Source organism: Columba livia, chromosome 2 (genome assembly GCF_036013475.1).
Source record: "Columba livia isolate bColLiv1 breed racing homer chromosome 2, bColLiv1.pat.W.v2, whole genome shotgun sequence".
Lineage (NCBI taxonomy): Eukaryota > Metazoa > Chordata > Aves > Columbiformes > Columbidae > Columba > Columba livia.
The window spans coordinates 25105679-25125045 of NC_088603.1; the positions used below are offsets into that span (position 1 = coordinate 25105679).

Consider the following 19367-nt stretch of genomic DNA (forward strand, 5'->3'; position numbering starts at 1 on the left):
TCAGAAGAGCAACAAAACTTTCACAGTAGATACATACACCTCAACAAAAAGTTAACCTGTTACTGAATGTTTAATGACGAACAGGATCACAATCAAGTGGCTTAAATCAGGATATCCAGTCTCTGACTAGAGACAAACCAGTTTATTTAGAAAGAGCATCCTATTGAAACTTAGCAAGAGAATGTGCAGGAAAGACTGATGATACTCAAAACTGGCCTATGTGGCGGTCTCCTTATACTTCACTAGGAAGGCAGACCACAGTCACGGTAGCAGATAACCAGTATCAAGCTGGCTGAGTCTTTATATACTGAAATAAATAGTGCCAGGGCATGGGCCCACTGCTATTTCACGATTGTCCATACTGTTAAATATGAGCACAATGTCTGGCAGAGTTTTGGTCTTTCCTGCCAGCTCATTCCCCTGCTAGCCCTTGGAATGGTTCGTGGATGAACATGGGCTAAGGGCTGTTCCCCATAGGCAGTTTAGATTCAGCCACCGGGGTTTGGAGGACAGGAGAGTTCAGTCCTATGAGCATGAGCCATACCCTTCCAGCTGGACAGAGGAGAGCCAGGATGTACTTTATCTCCTCGTACAGGTGTAGCCATCGATGTCTTTGACATGGGACCCTGTGAACTCTGTAGGTCTTTGCTTACAAACAGGAGAATCACATGTATCTAAAATAAATATAATTATATTCCAGTTAAGAATCAAGCCATGGTGAACTTATATTTGTTTGATGTTGTAGTTTCATTCAGTCAATTGCCTAAAACTTCAACTATTTTTCTGAAGTACATCCAGGCTTCTTTGCTCTGGAAATCTCAGAAGATCAATCTCCCTGAGGAGATTTTCCGTACGCCCTCATTCAGGCTGAGCAGACGTCTTTTATGCTGTGTTTTGATATTTCCACATCTTCTGGCTGAACACAAGAAGTAGGAAAGCTGCTGAGAACTTAATTGAGAAGGTAAACTGATCTCTTGTATTTCAGAAAGTCTCAGGATGGATCTCTTTTATCAGAATCAGCTTACCCATTCCTAATTCGAAGTGAAAGGCAGGAGTCCAGATCAAATCTTCTTGATCTGGCTTCAGATTTCTCAAAGTTCAGAGGTGTTTGGATGTCAGGTTTTGGTGTGGGCCCATCCATGACTTACCAGTGCTCCTCTTACCAGTCACCTCTTACCTGCCTATTCTCCTATATATAAATTTCTTCTTTCCATCTTCTCTCCCCCTTCATTGTTCTTCCAAGATTAAAGTGTTTTTATTATCATTATAAACATAATTCCTATAAGAGATAAGAAGCTCCCCAGTGTATCTTTATTAATCCTAGTTAAGATAACATTTTGAAAGCAGATAGGGAAAGAGATTTATGAAGTGCAAGATCAGTTGCAGATCAGCACAGCAGGGCCAGAATTTTCTACACTGTCTGAATCTGTTTACAAAATGTGAGTTAAAAGTTAACTTGTGTGTGAAGTCCCACACTAGTGTACATGTAACCACTTTGGTGCATCTGAGACTAGATTATATCTTCTAATATGTCCAGTGTTATAATCTTGCTGTGCCCAGGAATGGCTGCCATTATATTTTGTCTCGCGTGCAGACCCCTGCCCACACAAAGCTGTTTGTGGTATTAAGGTCTTGCTATTGAAGCATGAGTGTAGCCTGTGAATTCAGAAAAGTGAAGAGACGTTTTGCTTCAGGATGGGAAACTCACAGATATCCAGCAGTCAAGACAGAATGTGTGCAGGTGTTTGCTGAGATTTTAGTTAGTACCAATACAAATTTCTAAATACATACAGAAAATGCAAACCTTCTAGTTCTATCCCAGCACCCTGGGGTTAGAAAAACAGGTTGTTATGGGCAAAAGAAGCACATCACATGTATGCAAAGCCAGTACTTCATTGTTGATCTAACCACTGTCTTAATAATCATAATGAAGAGGGTTTTTTTAGTCCAGTTACAATTATACTGCACAGTTCAAATTGCATATAATAGTTAAAATGATATATACACAAACTTTCTTGTGCTTAACCCCTTCTCTGGTCTTATGCTCACCCTTCCACTGCCCCTCAGTGTCTTATAGTGGATGGTGTCCATCAGAGTAGGGCACAGGGAGGGTTATGGTGAGTTTTCAAGATCCCAAGACCTTTGCTGGGAGAAATATAATATTGATATTGAAGGTTTCTTCCTCCTCCTCTGGGATTTGCTTGGGGAAATTTTGGTGTTTGCTGATGTGCTGTTCACCTTGCTCATTCATCATCAGTCTGCAGGTCCATGTTGTATCTCCATGTACTCTGTGTGGTCCGTTTTACATATATTGAGTATTCCTTGGTTCTCATCACTACCACCAGGACTGGTTTACACAGTGACCAAAGTTGCATTTATTTGCTGACCAGTAACTGCCACCAATTTATAGCCCTTGGGTCTCCCATATCTTCCTTTGCCTGTGCTTCAAAGGCCACTGCCTTCATCCTATGCCTTCTCCCATCTCTGCTGTATTTTAGTCTAGCATCCATGACTTGTTTTCACCATCTATCAGTCAGAAAATTTGATCTCATAACAAGTGTTACACCTCAGAGTTGTTCCAAGATTAGGAAAATCTCAAACCAAGCAGGTAATGGTCCCCTGATCATTAGATAACTGCTGCTGTTACAAGGTGAATCAAATCTTCAGGTGGGCCATGGCAAGTCCACACAAACCTTAAGAGTCCTGTACTGGTAGCCTAATGCAAAACCATGCCTGCTACAAGTGATAGAAAAACTGAGCAAAAAAGCTACAGAGTATTTTTCTATCTGCCTAGGCTCTAACACTTTTTCTGACTTCATCTTCCCATAAGGTCCTGGGCAGGTTCCTTGGCACATCTGAAACTGTACAACAGAAACAAAATATACTGTCACCTTAATACAGTAGAAAGGGAAGAAAGTGGCAAAATGAATCAGCCTTTGTTATTTGTTCAAAATGAAAATCTCTGGTTGTTAAAACCAAACATGTCAAATGTGAGGAATGACATTTTTCTGGGAAAGGTTCTAGGAGCCGCATGAAAACCTGATCTGAAATCCTTTTTGACAGGAAATAATTGTTCTCCACCCAGATAATGCATGGTGAGAAGCACCAGCATGGTGGAATATCTTAGTGTGATTCATCCCATTCTACATCCAGTTTTTCTTAAAACTGGAAACATAATCATCTACTCAAAATGGGAGGATCACCTCTTAGATACGTAAACAGATAAAAAATATTTTCATTATTAAAGTACTGAGAAAATTAGATCATTCACAGAGGCTAGATGAACACTGATAAAGCCTACTTATTCTGGACTAGTCTTGTGGGGCAAAAACTCTCTAATGCATACCAGAAACAAAGATTATGGAGAGCATAACATATTGAAATCTAAATTAATCCTGCTTATTGGCTGATAAATATACCCTGATCCTGGGGGAATATGTCTAATTTATTACTTTCTAAATGATTTTGATTCCTTTAGGATGAGCAGCTCCCCAATTTATTTTCATTGTCTAACTTTGTTGGGAAAGGAGTCGTTAAATATGAATGAGGATTATTCTGTTTTGAAAAAGTATTACAAAAGAATCACATTCAGACAGTGCTGTTTAGATTGTATGCATTTTCATACTGCAAGGAAGAAAGAGTATTTGGAGCACAGACTCTAAAAAATAAGAAATGAAAATAAGATGCATTGCATTTTTTCCTAGCAGACAGCTATTGTCCTCTGAGTTTTCCTCTGAAGCAGTTCTCCCCAGAGCACATGCAGTACAGACTGGAAGAGTGGTGCTCGTACGAGGAGGGGGCTTCTGTTCTCAAATGTCGTCATCCTCACACAAGAGAAAAATGGGAAAAATAGAAAATATTTTGCTGTAAAATCTTGAAGGGCAACTTAGCCAGGAGGTGTTACTTGATATAACCCTTGAGGCTGACCTAGTTTTTAGGAAGGGCCCTTGGCCCTGACTGTAGATTGGCACCCTACCATGTTTCATAGAATGTAGAAGTCCCTACTCAGTCCACCTGTCACAAGATACCATATCCCTACTTAACTGATGTGCTTTGTCACACTTGTGTTGAACTCAATTCTATCAGGTCTGTAAAGAGAGGAGCATGCAAAACATGCAAACATCTTGTGCTGTGCTTAAAAGACCAGTCTTCTTTGTGGTTTGCACTTCATTCTTATTTCTTCTCCAATATCATTCATCAATAAATGTGTGCTCTCAGACCTATATGAGGGATTCAAATGTTCAGCAGCCTCCAGTTTTCTACTAAGTCTAATTTTTTAGTTACCTAATAGAATTATGCTCTTCTACTTATGTTACAAACCTTCACTGTTAAATGAACAGTGAGGCAGCATTAAACAAGTGCTTTGTATCTTTGCTTGGTCTTTGATAAAACTTTTATGGAAACCCTATGAAATTTAATCATCTTTCTGCCACCTACCAAGAGACCGCCCTAGGAATGAACAAAGATTTCTCACTGGACTTGCTAATTGTTCCTTACTATTGTTTGGAAAACTGTTACTAACTACTCAAGTCAGCATGAACCTAGGGGTGGTAAGGGAAAAGTTTTGACTGAATTTGGCTTGGTGGATGACACATTTCCCACTCAAAAACAAAACAAATTGCCTTTTGCAGAGTCTTTGCACAACGCACCAGGTGTTCCTCCATAGGATGTATTTACGCTTGAAATGAATCAACAATCTGCAATAAAAGGGAGAAAATGGACCTGCTTTGTCATACAGCCAATTCTCCTTGTCCTCTGTCTCCGGGTGGAATAAGCTATGGAGTCCAGACTAGCCCACATGAGACAGGTGAATCTTTTGGTGAGGACTAAGGCTGGCTAATTTTTTTGTTTTAGAGTCACTGGAGTCTGTTGCCTGAAGAGATATGATCACTGCCCAGGTTATAACATCAGCTCTAGAGCCTGTGGCTGTTGTCTTTCATTCCAGACCAGGGGTCATTTCTGCCTCTTTTTGGGAGAGAAGATCAGAGGTTTGAAAGTTCTCAGTGCACCTAAGCCCCACGAGAGTACTGATAGAATGGAAGGTTACTCTACACATCTTTCCTCTGCAACAAGGTCCATGGTTTCTGTGAGGTAAATGAGAAATACTTAAATTACATCACTTGCAGGTGAAATATGAAGACACATAAATGTGATGGCGAAGGACTCTGAATGCATTTTGTGCCATACTGGCAGATCCATGGCCTATGTACCGCTCTGCCTGTAGTAAAAGATGCAGATACTATGGAAAGAGTATAAAAATGGGCCAGGCACACAGGGATCCTTCTCTAAGTGTCCTTCCAGTTTCTGGCAATGTTCTGTTCAGGGGATTTCTCAGCCAGTGTTCACTTCCACATACTCCTGGTGATGGATTTTTTTCTTCCATTAATTTGACTCCTTGTTTTTATGAACACATCAATGCCTTGCTACCCTGCAGTAATGAGTTCCATGGGTTAATTATAGACTGGGTACAAAGATCAGGACATAAAAGTTGCTCAAATCAATGACCATGGCTACAGCAGAGGTAAAGAATTATTTTTTGCTTTATAGTATGTCATATGATATATTTATATAATTTTTTCATTTTATTCACACAGGCTTTCATTGCCTAACATAAGAGATAATAAAAATATTATTATAAAGACAACACAAATTGCAAATGTTTCAAAAAAATTTGTGCTTTCTCACTCTATTTAGGGAAGTTGCATAAAGCTCATCTTATTTCTTCCAAAAAATGAAATTTCATTTGAAGCATGGAAGACTGGGAGATCCTGATACTGAGTAGCCAGCTTCTGTTTATGTTAAACCTTCTGCAAGACAAGGAAATATAAATTGGTTTTTCAACTGTTCATCAATCAGATTTTGATTTTGAAAAATCCAATTGACTATTTCAAATTCTGCCTTTATATTTCCTGCACAGCGTGCTTTCATCTTTGACCTATTTATAATAAAAATTTCCAATATAAGCTTTCCAACACAAAAGCTGCCATTGACTAACTCCATACTTCACACAAAATCTAGCCTAACTGTATTAAAGACTCGCTGCTAAGATGTTTAGGCATCATAAAGTGATTATAATAAAAGCTGTTGAGGTTTGGGGTCAAGGTTCCCCAGTGCTATTGTTTTGATAAATGATCTTTGCAGCATTTATATATCATAAGCTACATTTGAAATTAACTGTTGCAACTAAATCAGCTACTTGAATTTGCCCTCTGGGATCATAAGCAACTATGAAGGGATGTGTTCTTTCTCTGTCCACAGCAAGAGGGTTAGAAAGGGAAAGAGAGCAACAATAATGATGGGTGAAAGGCCTTTCTGATAAAAGCCTTAGTTTCAGTATTATTCTGATTTGCAGTTTTGTGGTCTTTCTTACCAATTATTGGAAGCATTGCCAACAAAACCGAGGTTGCACAAGAACTTTTCCCACACTCATTTCTACCATTCTGGTTCACAGAACCTCATTCTTCGTCTCCTAGCTCGGTTGTGTCACAGAACTATGTTTTTACCACCCTCAAGGCAATTTCAAGATTTTCCCAGGGATTAAAGCACTTAGAAGCTTATTGTTTGTTGGAGTCCTGCACTACAGAATGCAACAGAAAGGAGGATAACCCTAGCAGAAGGCATATATTCTGCTTCAAGTACAGCCTGACTGGTCTACCTACTGTCCTCACTGATTATTATAGTGCAAAGATACTTTTATTAAACATAATGATATTAAATGGACCTGATGAGATTTAACACATTTGTGAGAGTCTTTCATGTCTCGCTGTAGGAGGTTGATATTTAAACCCTAGTCCTCACTGAACCTGAAAGCATTAATAATCCCCTTCTCTTTGGCCCATATGCAGGCTCATTACAGTTGCTCTTTATAGTTATCTATTTTCTCTTAGGCCCTTATGCAGAAAAGAATCCCTATAGAGGAAAAAGCTTAAGCACTTGATTAACTTTAAATACACTGAAGTCAGTGCTCAAAGTTAAGCAGGTGCTTAATGTTTTCCTGAATCAAGGCCTCACAGCCTAGGGTTTCTTTCTCTATTTTGGTTCAAAAAATAATGATCGAGGATTTGATTCTGCTCTCAACTTCCTTGATACAAATCAGGAGGACTTCATTTAGGTTAAAGAGCTTTTGTTCATCTTTGTTTAGTATCTTATACAGCCACCTAGAAAAATGGGTATCAAACATTACCAGTGGAGAACAGCAGAGTTTAAATAAACTTTGCATTCACTTTTTTTTTACAGTCAAAATAGACACATGGTGCAAGGGAACTACAACTCTGAGCACCAGGTGGAGCACCAGCATAAAAATAGAGAGCAGGATCAGGCTGAAGTGACTCCCCTTGGCTTGACTGTACAAATGGCCTCTAGACCGTTGTAATGAGGTGGGTAGAAGGGGCCTGAGCAGGGGTAGCAGGATATGTAGGCAGTGATGAGTACCATGAGCAGGACATGGATGTATGAAAGGAGTCACGTGAAGACACCTTCTTCTTCCTTTCTGGTTACTGTGCTCTTCTCCCTCAAGGATAAGAAGGGCCTTTATGCTTCAAGGGCACAATACCTAAAATTCTGCCTAGGTACAGTTTCTTTCCCCAAGTATGTGATATATAAACCTCAAGCAGAGCTAATTTCAACAGCTTCTTCAATCTGCTTCCATGAGAGACAAGAAATCTCCTTGTATATCCTAACTTGATTGGATTTTCCCAGTTTCTGGAAAAAAAAGAAAAATCTAGTGCCGATGCTTTCTACTTATGGAATTATGATGTAAGCCTGGTCTCCACAATATTCTGAGACACCAAGTCTCAGAATGGAGTCATCCGTATTTCCTCAGACACTAAATTTAATCTCCAGTTCCAGTAACAGCCATTCTATCAGTGATCTACAGCCATTGACAAATTCCAGTCTCCTCTGATGCTGTAGGTCAAGTCTACATCCATGAAATGGCACCCAACTTTGCTGGGCGAGACCTGAAGTCCTAGACCATAATCATGTACCTGTTGTCAGTGATGATTGCTTGGTCAATGATTTTGGATATGTACTCTAGAGTTTCAAGTGCTCTTCTACCTTCAACTTTCGTAGCTGATTTTTAGCATATGATATGAAAGGGATTTCAGGCACATATCAGGCATTTAAAGAGTAGCTGCATAATAGTGAGGGCAAATTCACAGTCTTGACTGTTACTCATCAGAAATGTCTCTGGGTTTTGATTTGGGACAAACCAGCTGAAACCTAGCAGAGATTAACCTATAGTATGGATGACTGAAAACATGGGGCCAGCCCCTTAACCACCAACAAAAGCCATTATTTGTTGGGGCAAAGGGCCCAAATTAGAAGCTGGCATCACCTATCACTAATAAAACAGGATTTCCCAGCATTGATTTGTAGGATAAATAAAAGGGCAATGAGAACAGACTAGAGTGAGGTTTTGGGGGTTACCCTGAAACTCAGATTATTCCCAGGACCAGCCAGGTACAGCATAGGTACTGCCTATAAAGTCACAAGTTCAGTATAACTGTAGTGTCTGGGAGGAGAGAGTATGGCATACAAAATGCAGAGCTGACATTATCACTGCCTAGGCAGAGCACATGCACCTCTTCCAGCGAGAAATAGTTAACACAGAATGAGCACATGCAGAGCTGGTAGATATGCCCAATTGAATGAATCAGTTTATATATTTTAATCCTTCTTAAACAGGTTTATCCGCCAAAGAGTTTCTCATTTCTTCTTTTCCGTGATTTAGCAGCCAGGAATCTTACAGCCCTACTGTGCTTAGAAGGGGGCTCCAATTTTTTATTTCTAACAAGGTTTCCAGCAGATTTTGAATGTCATACAAGTATTCTATTTGCACATGAACTTCTTTCAGACTGAATACATCCAGAGCTAAATTATTATTCTTGAGAACCATTGAGGCAAAAGAGCCATCACTTCCTGTTCTGTGGAAGGCAGCATCATTCCTCAGCAAGGTTTAACAGACACTTTTCTTCTGAACACCTACATTTGAGAAGCATTTTAATATTTAATTGTCTTATTCCCTGCCAAGAAGACTTCCAGACACTTGTCACTGGGTGGGAGACCCATAGCCACATGTACAGGAATAATCCAAAAGTTTAAGTGTGCATGGTTTAGGCAGCTAAACTGAAAGCAGCCAAGTTTGGACTCTCAGGTGTATAGATCTGGCTACTTTGAAAACCTGGGACTTTATAAGAACAAAGCTTATCTGAGAATGGCTGTGAAGTTCAAACAAACCGCCAAGTAATAGAATTTGCCATCGAATATTTTGAGACAAAGAATTGAAGAGGAACAGTATCACAGCTGTCAGAAATATCAGGACTAGATTCATTAATAATCCTCAATAACTCATGGAGGACATGGGACTACTGCAATCCTGAGACATAAATGGAAAGCTTATACTTTGACTGTGCTTCATGTGAAACTACTTTTAATGTGAAATTCTGTATCTGGTAAGGTTTTACATGCAAGCTGATTCAGTTTTCTGCATAGACATACAGCATGCTACTGCAGAAGCAGCAAATGCCATGATTATTTCAATCCGTGACTAGAAGCTTGGGTATAGTCTGTCCCACTGCATGATGATCTCATACGGAGGGAAATAAACACCATACAGCTCTGCCTTGTTAAAGCTTTTAATGGCACTTTCATCCAAGAATGACAAACAAAAATTTTTAATCATTTCTGTATATACATAATATAATCATCAGTCATTTAGCTCAAACATCAATATATGTATTAGATAACTGTATATCCAATGACACACATACATGAAAAGATACAGGCCATATGCTGATTGGAAAATGTTACGTAGTAAAATCTAATACTTATTTATACTGACCTTTGCTATTTTCTTGCAAAAAGGAATTATTCTTCCAACACAGAGGTATGTCTGGTTTGATATTTGTCCATGAGAATTCAGTACATTTCATGAAATAATCTTGTAATAATGTTAAACAAGTTTGATTTATTTGGCAATATGTTGAATGAAAATAATAAACCTATACAACCATCAGCAGAAGTTTTGAGACACCACAGGGATCATCCTGATACCAAAGTGTTACAATTGGCATCCTTAGCCATCTGATGAGACACGTCAAATCTTATAATAGAAGTGACCCCACAGTGATACTTACTACAAGCTTCCCGTGACATCCTTTTGGCACAAAAACAAACAAACAAACAAAAACTAACAAAAAAAACCAAGCAAACAAACAAAAACAAAACCCAAACCTACTGTGAGAACTGATGGCGAAAAAAAGAGGAGTGGGGGCGGGGGGGAGAAAAAAGAGTAAGAACCTAATTCCAAATTTACCTAAGTATTATAACAAAAACTTGAAAATCTCTGTAGTAATACTGATTGTAAAACAACCTCAGCTGGAAAAAGTAATTCTGAGAGGATGAAAAGAAGATAGATAATATTTTCAGCTCCCTTGAATCAAAATTATGCTCAGATCTGGGTTCGTTAACAGTAGCTGCAACAGCCAAGCCCATGGCACAGATGTATATACACTAGAAGACATTTGATGAACCAAAAAGCAAGTATGAAACAGCTGTGCTGCAAGACACAAACATGTAATTCCTGAGCTTCTCACCTTCATCATCATGTCTGTATCTACAGTTCTCCACTGACTCAATTTGGACTTGATCCCTTAAGTGCCAGTGACATGCAGAGAAGAGAAATGCTTGTAGAACACTGAAATGACTTACAGATCCACAACCTTTGGGCGGAGTTTTCCTGTTTACTCACTCAGATCTCTAACTTAATGAAATTCAAGTATCTGATGAGTCATTCTGCATAGTTTAATTACTCGCATTCCTCATAGAGGTGACAGGAATGATAAATTTCTCTGAGGACATGCAGGTGAAGACCCTGATAGATTAGGTTAAGTGCTTCCCTCTTTCCACTGACTGTATAAGAATCTAGGAGCCTTCAGACATTGATCCAGTTCCGCTAATTTAAAATTTTACTTCAAATAGGAAATACAAAAGATTTAGTATCTCTGTCTGCTCAATTCACCCCTAATAAAATAGAGCTTCAGCAGACTTCTTCATAAGGCCTGAAGAGGACAAAAGCTCAATTTCATCAGGATCTGCCTTTTAACTACTTACACAGCAAATGTCAGCTAAACTGCTCTTAGCCTCACTGAGTCCACATTTCTTTGTCCCAAAAAGTTTCTCTAGTTGCCAGGCCATTGGACTTTGGATGTTCCATATGGCCCGCTAAAGCAGAGACACTGGCAGATAGGATTGCAATAACTGCAAGGCTAGAAGCACAGGTGCTACCATGTACCCTGCCTGATGCTGCTGAGACTTCAGCACAGTGAAGAAGTTAATCCTTTTTCATGGAACATCTTTTACATCTGTTACCAAAGAGTACTACAAAATATAGAACAGAAATACTCTATATGAAGTATTCCTACACACGCTATATGGAGTATAGTAGTTCAGACTTTTCAGACTACAGCAGAAATAAACCTGAATTCAATAAATTCCCTGTTCTTTTCTGGAAAGTCCAAGAAGGTATCTTTGAAATTATCCCACCATGATCACTCTAACCTTGACATGGTGGATGCTGTTACCTTTCTCATCAAAACACAAAAGATCTCAAAAAAAGGATTGTGAAGCTTTAAGCATGAAGCAGCTACTTTGTACCAAGATTCAGGGGTTTTGCAAATGGGAAATTGAAGTCAATTATGTTCTTTTGTTTTGATGAGTAATGAAACCTTCACTGAGAAAGAGGACACTTTTTAACGTAAATCTTTTTTTCCAAGGAAAAAAACACTCTGTCAATTTGCCCTTCCTGTATCAGGTGTTTCACTTTATATTCTCTATCTGTTATAAAAGCAATAGGAAAGAGGGAAATAACTTAGTTTTCACCTATTCCAGGGATATCTAAACAATTTAATGAGAACTGTTGCCCATTATCAAACATTTACTATCAAGCGTACAGAACAAACTTATCAAAACTTCTGAACTGTAAAAACTTTGGGGTCCAGTATTTAAGGTTCCTCCAGAATTAACTTTGAAATTTGCATCTCATGCTAAAAATATAAATTGTCCATTTCCTGCCCAATCTAGATGTGAAAAAAAAACCAAAACAACCAACCAAACAAAACAAAACTCAGCAAAACCAGAAGTTACATCTATAACACTTCTAGGTATTTAAAAGGTAACTCTTTCATAGTTTTTACTTTCAGCAGCCATGTTTTGGGGGGACAGTGAAACTGTATATTGGGCAATGGTAAGGAATTTTTTAATTAGGGCTCAAGCCGCTTTAGTGTTAGAAATTTTTGAATAAATCCTTGCAACCTGGATAACGTATTCAGATAAGCTTTTGGTTTTACTCTTCTTTCATTTCTATCTTTGTAGAGATAAAGCAGCCTAAAAAGGTCATGAGAATACACTTGAAAAGTCACAAATTAATATTACTATTTGACATTCGTCTAAAAAAGTGTCTCAGTAACAGCAGTTTTAGAAGTGTGTTAGCATAATGCTGGTTTTCACCCCAACTGGAAGGTTTGTGTCTCAGACCAGGCAAGGTCACAGAGGTCAGAGGAAGCATCGCCTGCAATGGCCACAAAGCATTCAGCTGCTAAGGATGAAGAGCAGCTCCTTGTCCAGATTTATAACATCTCCTGCTGTTTCAACAGCTCAACACTGGCATATGCTCCAAAGGGAAATGTTCTCCCACATCTCTGGCTGAGGGGGGAAAAAAGTGAATATAATGGAAAAAAAGCAGCAAGAAAGAGCCTGACAGTGAGCACAAGGAAATGTTTTCACAAAGTGAACTCTTTGAACACAAAGGTTGGCTACACATGTTGATACAGCGTAGTGGCAGTTCAGTGACTTAACGAGATGTCGACAGTGGTTTAGCTCTGTAGAAAAGGAGAAATTCTAGTGAAAGCAGCATGTTTCACATCCATCATTTGAAACCTTGGTTAGAAAGTTTCCTTAGAGACGCTGGTATTTTTCTAACTCTGATAACATTTGGCATTGCATATGGCTACTGATATTTATTCTTTTTTATTCTCCCCCATACCCTGACATCATGACACAGTAAACTCGTTATAGCAGCTGACAAGTAAAACAAATACACAGGCCTTCATAACACTTATGAGGTGGACAAAACTCCAGGAAAAATAGGATTCCATTTCTCCTTAAAGCATTGGTGATTGCGGAACATCCCCTCCTTCAATGTCTGACTGCAATTTGTGGCATACTCTCAGTGTAAAAAGAAGAGATAACAACTTCAGTTCCCTTTGCTTTTACTGAGGTTCCAGCTGGAGTCATCCATCACTCAAGTGGGCCAACAGCATCAGAATACTACGAGCTCTGCATTACAGGAATGAAGAAATAGTTCTGTCATGGTTATCATTTTACATCCTAGCAGCTGATATATGATGGACATTTTCATATTGTGTAAATTCAACCCCTAAAAGGCAAAGCCATTGGCATGCATAAGAATTGAGTTTGGAAATGTACAGTTTTCAATCCTTGTTTATGAGAGCTGGAGAAATAAGTTCTGTTTCACCTGTATTTTCTTTCTTTCCTCTGTAGCACTCAGGTACTTTATAAACAGAGGAATCATTTATATGTAGCACATGATCTGTTCTAACCTTCATGTATTAGTAAAGTTAACACAGCTTATTCCATACTGCTGTTTGCACAGCTGGATGTATCAGATAGAATTATTTCATCCTTTCTAAGATGAGCTTAAATCCACAGCCTGCTAGTACCTGTCTTATTTACACCGATCACTGTTTCACATTTTTCCCATTAGGCAAGTACTTCTTAGCGAAGTCATGTTCTTGGTGCAACCCTATGATTGCACAAATGTTGACAAATTACTTCAGCACACTGTCAGATCTGAGTGTTCATCTTCAAGCCACAGAATATGTCTATTTATAAGTAAAAAGCCATTGAGATTCATATTAAGAGACCTACAGCTAACGACTCATTGATAGTAACTTACTCTCCCCTGGTCAAAATGAGTGTCACCTTCCATAATGAAAGAAATCAGTTTACAAGGATAATCATAGAGGTGTGGAAATAGGAACATGGGCTTTGCTTGCATGAAAGAGACGAAGTTACCTCTGGAGAGTTCCTAAAGGTTTATTCTCTGCTAAAAAAATCAAAATCAAGGAAAGTCATGTTCACTGACATGAAGGTGCCTACCCAATTGTTCTCCCTAGCCTAGGGTGAGATAGAATGGATGCTGATGGAGAAAATGCTGCTATGCTTTACAGAGCATCATGCATATACCAAGGGTGGGACTTAGGTCATATCTTAAGACAAAAAACAATCCAATGTCTGCAGGTAGCTGCGTGTCAGCTGGAGTCCAAGCTCTCACTGCACTCAGTGAACATCTGGTCAGCACAGTCAATGACATCACAAGAGCAGCTCAGCTGACAAGCCACTGCAGCAGGAATCTGTACTGAATCATAGGTATGTTGCACCAGCTGAGAGGCCCAGGGTTATCCAGAACACCTGTGCAGGAGTAGCAGACATTACACACCACATTATGCTGCTGCATCAGTGGCTGAGGTCCAGCCATCTTTATTTTGGAATACCTTTTATGACACTAAACATCTCTGTCTAAGTGAATTCCTCATATGATAGGTGCTGTCTGTTCATTCTTTTCAGCAAGCTGAATCCTGTCCTACGGCACTGTATACTGCAGGTGTGCCATAACTGTGTATTTTTAACTTTCTGTTTTTCATGGGCAGATTTTCTGGTTTGTGGATAAGTTGCCTTACAGGTGAAGATGCACCCAAGCACCCTCCATTTGGAGAAAGCTGCGGTCCATCAGTGTGTTACACTGATTTCAGCCCCATAGAAAGTGGGTCTGTACTGCTCCAGAACATGAGCTTCACGTTTACTCACTGCTTTACCCAAGGAAATAAAGCTCATACAGAATCAAAGAGGATGTGGAACATGGTTCAGAGACAGCAAAGGTAGGTCTTACCTCACTTAAGCTAGTTACTGGAGAGAAACGAGATCCTACATGTACCACCGCGGTCAGCTCTCAGCTGCACTGTGCCAGATCTCCATTGTTATTTAGTCATTATGCAATGATGCACCATTAGTCATGATGCAAGTCATTATGCCCTAAGTTCCTTCAGAAACAGAATTCTCTTCCAAGCCCAAGCAAAAAGCCTGTTTTCTCTGTTTCCTTCCTCTGGTTTGACCCTTAACTCCACCGTTTCCTCTGCTTTTTTCTGTAGTCTCCACATTAGTCTGCTCAACCCTTCTATATGCATCTCTTCCATGTTTTGGTGACACTTTTACTCAGGCCTTTTAGATCTGAGGTTCCCAAAATGGCCAAGTAAACTTCTGAAAGGACTGTATCTACACTGCAGGATATCGTGCTGCATGGCAATAGGTAAATAACATCGACTGCTAACTCTACCTTGGAAGAATTTTTTTACTTAAGTTGGTTTGACATAGATTTTACCTTATGCAGGGATTTTTTTTTATTAGCTTAATCTTTCAATTTAAAAGGAAACCTTAAAAAAACTGAGCTTGGACAATAAAGTTCCCTAGGACAAAGGCAAAAAAAAAATAAAAGGTGTTTGGTGGTGGTCTGTGTATCCCAGAGGCTTTTTATAGTTAATTTTGAAACAGACATTCTTTTAACTTCAGTCTACAGTATTTGCACAGCCAGGATGAACACAGTAGGTAAGTGGATAAGTAGATTTTTTTAGAGCAGGAGAAAAATATCTTTTGGAGTGACCTTTTGAAGTATTTCATGTTCAGATTTGATTCATAATCAGGGATAAACATGAACTACTCTCATATTCTTTATCGCATCGTTTAGTGGGAAACATATCAAATGCCAACTAATTACATCTGTGCCAAAAGGTATTTTTACATTCTTTGCTGAGTGAGACAGAATAGTAATTTCCCTGCTCTCTCCAAAAGAAATTTGATGAGAGAGCAGGAATCAATAAACAAATCGATACACAACCATCTTCACTAACAGTTCAAGAGGAACTTCTGGCAGTCCTTACACAAACAGTACACTCTACCTGGCAAAAAGTTAAAAAGCAAACTTACTTGTGAATCATTGATTTGAAAAAGTCTCTGAGTGTCTCAAAGGAAACTTGAGGAAGTCCAACAATGTGCGATCGGCAGAGATGGGTAACTGAGAGGGGAGAGAAAACAGAGCTTCCAGCACAATGGAAATAAATTGTTAGCCACTTACTGTGGCCTGTGTAGCTGGCAAGAGCTACAAGAGAAGATCAAAAATGTGCGATGAAGTGAGACAGCTCTGTGTTTGCTTATATAAAGTGATGCCCACTGCATTATCACATTCTCATTTTGAGAAAAGAGAAAAAATAATATAGGCAAAATGTAGCAGAGATACTGAATATTTGACTGTGATGTACTGTATTTTGCAGAACCTTACCTAAAACATGAAATCAAATTGGCCAGGGTAGGAGCACTGCTCAGTGCAGGTGAAGTGCCTGAATGCTGAATAACGATTGCTAGTGACATTAGAGCTCAGTACTTATTTGGGTAATTGCACAAGATGTGTCATATCAATAAATTCACAGTCAGCAGTGAAGCAGGGGGATGAGGACAAAAATAATACAGCTTCAGAGATCCAAATGTGAGCCAAAAATAATAAATTAAAGCTCAACTGAAATCATTTCCAAAAGAATGTGTGAGGACCCTGAAAGGTCACTTTAACAGATAATTTCCTGAGTACCTTGTTTTCTTAGGTGTTTATATCAAGCAAAGAAAAATGCAGTCTTAATCCCAAATTGAAGTTAACTGTGACAGTAAAAATAGTATTAATGACAGAAACCTTGATTCAGGAGGAAAGATCAAGTTGAAGAATAATAAAAATGCCAAACTGGTGGTGTCATGAGTAGCTACTCCATAAACATGTGACCTGAATAGTGTTCATCTGAAGGAAGATGTTGGGCAAACTTGGGAAAATATAATTAGAGAGTAATTAAACACTGTCTATAAGATAGATAGATTAGAATGTTGTAATAAAAAACCTCACTGTTTTACATTTCCTCTCTTAGAAGAAACATGTCAATCTATTATATCAACTTTAATGCTTTTACTTCACTGGTGGTTTAAAAATGCTCAAGCAGCCAGGTGAAAATTACTGCCAGGTGAAAATTACCACCAGGTGAAAGACTGGGGTGCTGGCAGAGAGCTCCCCACGTCCCAGGGCGTGTTGCCGGGGGGGCAGGAGGAGGCAGTGCAGAGATGTATCGCCAGCCTCTCCTCTCTGCTGAGCCCTTCGGAGGGTGCAGGTCAGAGCAAGCCTTTCTGCCTTGTGTACCTGTGTCCTGCACGCCAGGAACCTCGGTCAGACAACCAGGTAAGTCATGGGCTGAGTGCCGGTGCAGGCTCTTCATGATAGATCCTTCTAGTTTATCATTTTGGTATTATTTTAAACACAGCTGGCAAGGGAATATTTCAGAACCCTCATTGTGCTAAGTGGCTTTTTCTACCAGGGCAATCCCCATTTATAAAGTGTGGTTTCCATAATAACACAGTGACTAATCTCTTATTAAAAAAATTTTAAAAAAAAAAAAAAAAATGCACATCCCTCTCATGCATGGGAATCATCCATCAAAGCAGAAGCTGAAGTTTGATGAAGTCCACCTGCAAAGAGTGATGAGGATAACCCTGCACCAGCAAGGTTTCCTCGAGGAGATAACTACAGTCAGAAAATCATTATACCAGTTGCTGTTAATAAGAGGGAGGAAGAACGATTCACAAACAAGTCGTGTAACTTGCCTACAAGAACGACACGGGGAGGAGTCCAATTATTCATTACACTGTGTGTCAGCTCCAACGAGGCCAGAAGCACAGCAGAACAATGCCCATGACGTCTTGGGTGGCCTAAGGTTTCTTATAATGTTTTCACATTCACTGTGCACTTGAAATTTTCTCAGAAAAGAAAGGAAGCCTTTAGACCTGCCTGTAAGAAAGAGGCTTATTCCCTATATGAATTACATGACACGCACTTTAATTGCATATAAACATATATATGCATATATATCTCACCATCCCACAGAACACTGGAGAAAGCATCTGTTTTCAGCACTCTTCTAGCTTACCATTCAGAAGAGGGGTGAGGAGAATACTTAGGCTTATACCATGGTTGTCCCCCGTTCCTTTTATTTGTGATTAATTTTGCAGGGACAAGGTTTATTTTTTGCACAGTCCCAAAAAGGAAAATTCTTTTATTCCGTAGTTTATCATTATGAATGCTTGTGGAGTCTATTGTAAGGTTTTTCAGGCTCCATGGAATGAAGTGAAAAGGGGTTTTCAATCTTTTAATGCTCCATGCTTGTGGAAGAGGCATAAGAAAATAGTCCATGGGGATCCTATATTATTATTTGAAGGATTTTTATTTTTCAGGCCTGGTCAGGTTTTATGACTGGCACATTTCTGAGAATGCACCTCTCAAGCACTGAGGTTTATAATGATTTCTCCTCACGCTATTTATCTCACTTTTCCAGTTGCAGTGCATTTATCCTTGCACAGACAGAAGCATGACAGGAGAGGAGAGGAGAGGAGACGTCAAAGAGATGCTGCCAAACAGAGGAATATGGATTTCCTGCTCCCCTCCCTGAAGGATATTTTTGAGAAGATGTGAGGTTTTGCAATGCACAAATATATTAGCAGTGCAAAGCAAACAGGAAAGGCTGTGACATTTGCTGAAGTTCTCCTAAACTAGCTTGGTTTGTGTGTAGAGGGGGAGAAGGATTTGGGGGATGGCAGCTTGCCCTAAAATGCACACATTTTACAGGTTGTCCTCTGTGCTTCCCCAGTAACATCTCTTCCATCTACTGCAACCCAGAGAATAATGTGCTCTCAATCAAAAAAATGAAAATACAAAACAGTCTATTATCATCTCATTTTTGCAAAATCTAGATGTACTGGATGATTTGCTCCCTCTGTTTTTCTTTAGCTACTTAGAACAGCAGTTATTTTCAGCATCCTTCCACTGGAACACTGGCTGGGTAAAAAATATAAAGATTAATCAACAATTCCAACTCCTTTCTTTAAATACACACGCAACAGATTCTTGAACACATCACTGTTGTTTATGCAAGACCATATTCATTCTGAGGCAGGATATGGGACTTAACAAAAGTTATTACACAATGTGGTGGCAGGGAAAGGCAGTCGAGCACACTCTACTAAACAGTCAAATGTTGGGTCTTACATACTTTTTCCCAGTTAAGAAAAAAAACATAGATATTTTTAAACTTTAGATCTACCTTTATGAGCAGATATAAACCTAGATGGGTGATAGAGAAGACACTATTTTCTACAAAAAGGGATGAGAAAATATTTTCGAATGGATTTTCAAACGTACTAAAGGAGTT

General features: G+C 39.2%; 1 long non-coding RNA gene across 1 annotated transcript; it reads left to right on the forward strand.

Moving 5' to 3' along the window:
• Positions 1–14969: 14969 nt before the first annotated feature.
• LOC135578834 (uncharacterized) lies at positions 14970–18875 on the forward strand. Its single transcript, XR_010470966.1, has 2 exons — positions 14970–15385; positions 18495–18875. It is a non-coding gene; the product is annotated as an uncharacterized LOC135578834 (long non-coding RNA).
• The last annotated feature ends 492 nt before the right edge of the window (positions 18876–19367 follow it).